The sequence below is a fragment of the Epinephelus moara genome, chromosome 10 (assembly GCF_006386435.1).
Source record: "Epinephelus moara isolate mb chromosome 10, YSFRI_EMoa_1.0, whole genome shotgun sequence".
NCBI lineage: Eukaryota > Metazoa > Chordata > Actinopteri > Perciformes > Serranidae > Epinephelus > Epinephelus moara.
This window is the reverse complement of record NC_065515.1, coordinates 12,715,948-12,718,686: the sequence shown is the minus strand read 5'-3', so window position 1 is coordinate 12,718,686 and position 2,739 is coordinate 12,715,948. Positions and strand designations below refer to the sequence as shown.

At 45.9% G+C, this 2,739-nt stretch overlaps 1 protein-coding gene across 1 annotated transcript in view; it reads right to left on the bottom strand.

Annotated features, from left to right (window-relative positions):
* The window catches only part of LOC126396889 (mast cell protease 3-like), an 8,018-nt gene that overhangs the window by 1,939 nt on the left and 3,340 nt on the right, over positions 1-2,739 (bottom strand).

The window sequence follows — 2,739 nt, the reverse complement described above, 5'->3', positions numbered from 1 at the left end:
CAAAATAAAATAAATAAATAAAATAAAAATCAACCAGCCACCCTCCTCCCCTGACAAGTCCCCTCATAAGTAACGAACAGTCCCTAAAGTTTCTCCTCTGATACGCCACATACTGTGTGCCGCCATGGCTCAGCTGTTCAGGTACTTTTGGGCAGTCATGACAACAAGTTATTCACCTGGAGCCGGACTTCTTCGCTGGTAAGCCATTATAATGCGCCGTCGTATTTGACAGGAATACGTATTCCTGTCCGTGTCTGTGACCCCCGTTCAACCCACAACCGGTGGGATTTGCCGTTACTGTTTATCGCCACACTGCCGACATTTTACTCTGTCCGTCACCGCACGCTGTTTGATTGCGTTATCAAAACACGCCGCTATTATTCAGCCTTCACTTATTCCACCGAATACCGAATGTGTGTTTTTTATATTCGGCCGAATATATTCGGTGCATCTCTACATAGGAGCCTTCCCCCACTCCCCACTTCCCTCACCGCTGCTCTCCTTACTATACTGGCTGCTGCGCTGTGCAAGTGCATAGATGTCTCAGAGTGGTGGTGCATTTGCAAAAATGTTTTGAAGGAGCAGCAGCAGCGGCAATAATTTAGCAGCGGCATGACGCCGCTGCTAAATGAATGTAGCGGAAACACTGATATGTACTGTGGAGTTTTAGTGCCGCGGTCTACCGTTGGTACCGTGCAAAGTGTGAGAGAGAGTTTGCGCATCTGTGTGAAATTATGACTGAGTTAACGAGTTGTTTTCCGACATGAGGGGGTATTCTTGAATTTTCCCAGTCAGAAAGAGTTTTTCTGATTATGCCGACGTCACTTGAACGCAGCATTCACTGCAGGCCATTCAGGTCTCATAGTGGGAGCGGGGCACTGCTGTGCTGACAAAATTATATATGTTATCGGGGCTATTCGTCATGATATTGGACTTATCGGAATGACGTAATAATTTTCTGTTATCGGCCCGATAATTATCGGCCCGATAGTTATCGTGCACCCCTAATAAATACCCCAAAAAACACTATTCAATGCAACTATCTGCAATCAGAACATAAATGTATCTCTACATCGACTGTCCAGTCACATCTGATGTCACATCAAAGGGGATTGGCACCGTTTGGCACGTTTGGCACGCGTAATGGAAACCCAACCTAATTTGATTAACACAGCTGCAAACTAATGAGTTCACATCCCTCTCAGCCAACCACAAACAGCCACAGCATCAGATAGGGAGTATATATTCAGCATCTGTCATCTTAGAAAAGTCAAAAGAAAAGAAACAGAGTGAGACTGCGAGAGAGAAAGAGAGAGAGCGCACGCGCACGAGAGAAACGCAACATTGATTTACAATTGTGGTGACCTCCTCTCAGGCTACCTTTGCATCATCAGCCCGTGTAGGTCTGCTCGCAGTTCCGTATATTCGGACACTGCGAGCTTGGACCTCCCGGACCAAAACATCAGTTTCCTCCTGGGAGAAGTTTGGCTGTCTGACACTGCTGCTCTCTTCTGCCATGGCGAATTGAGTAAACTCTCATTACGCCTTCGCGCGGCGCATTTAAGGGCGAGGAGAGGGGCTCATTTGATTGGTGTGATGTGTGTAAAACCCACTCCATGCCTTCTCTCCTCCCTCTTTCCGACTTGCGCAGGTAGGAGGGACGGAGGTGGGACAGACCAGTAGCTGCGCCAGCGCGCACAGTGTGCCAAACTTGTAAAATCCGCATGGCCAACCCAGTTGGCGAAGCGCAGGTGCGCTGCGCCCCTGCCTCGCCCGGTCTGCGAAACTAGAGCCCCTTGTGATGAGGATTACAAATTGCAACCATCTAAAACTTTTCCTGTTAAGAATTCCTTCAGTGTTTATTGTTTAGGAGGTTTTTACTTTGAGCCAAATTATTCGTAGAGTTCTTCCTCTCCAAAACAAATGGACAAGGTGATTCAAACTGGTAAAACACTTAATAAAGTAGCTTCATGTGAAAAAAAATCTGTGTTTTTCAGATTCTGCTTGTCGCGGGGCGTTGTTAACTATGGTTACTGATGCGGAAACTCAAATGGCCCTATCTAGAGCCAGTGTTTGGTTTGTTCATTCTGGGCTACTGTACAAACATGGGACAAGGACCTGCTCCCTGTGTAGATGTAAACGTCTTAATTTAAGGTAACAAAAACACAACAATTCTTATTTTCTGGTTATTATACACAAACGAAAACATCCTTATTATATTTAAGCAATATCACACGAGAGGGAGTGATGTTGTACTGTATATCATCACGGTTGTGATTCGGTCATAGGCACAAGGCCGCAGGTATACGAAAGTTCAACAACAGCTTAAACAGCAATGCTGAGTAAGGAAATGTTGACGAAAGGTGAAAAAATAAATTATTTAAGTATGTTATGTAGCTCCGCGAAAAAAAAAGTTCCCCCAGTCTGTTGCCAGGCAACGCAGCACACACGGCAGGAACTCACAAGCTACTTTGTATTTACATTGATCTGCAACTGTGTAACTTCGTCCAGTTTGGCTGATGAAACGTTGGCAAACCTGGATGTTGGCACAGCCGGATTCAGCTTCCACTCTTCCTCATCCTCATCAGTACCTCATCAGATGATCATTGATAATTCCTGACTGTGTTCGCTTCATTTTTGCTCCTCTCCAGTTTGTCGAGGTCGGCTGATGTTACACAAACACACCTGGAGGTCTGCACAGAAGAGTCCTGGCTTTCCTTTTCCTCGTCCTCTCCTGAC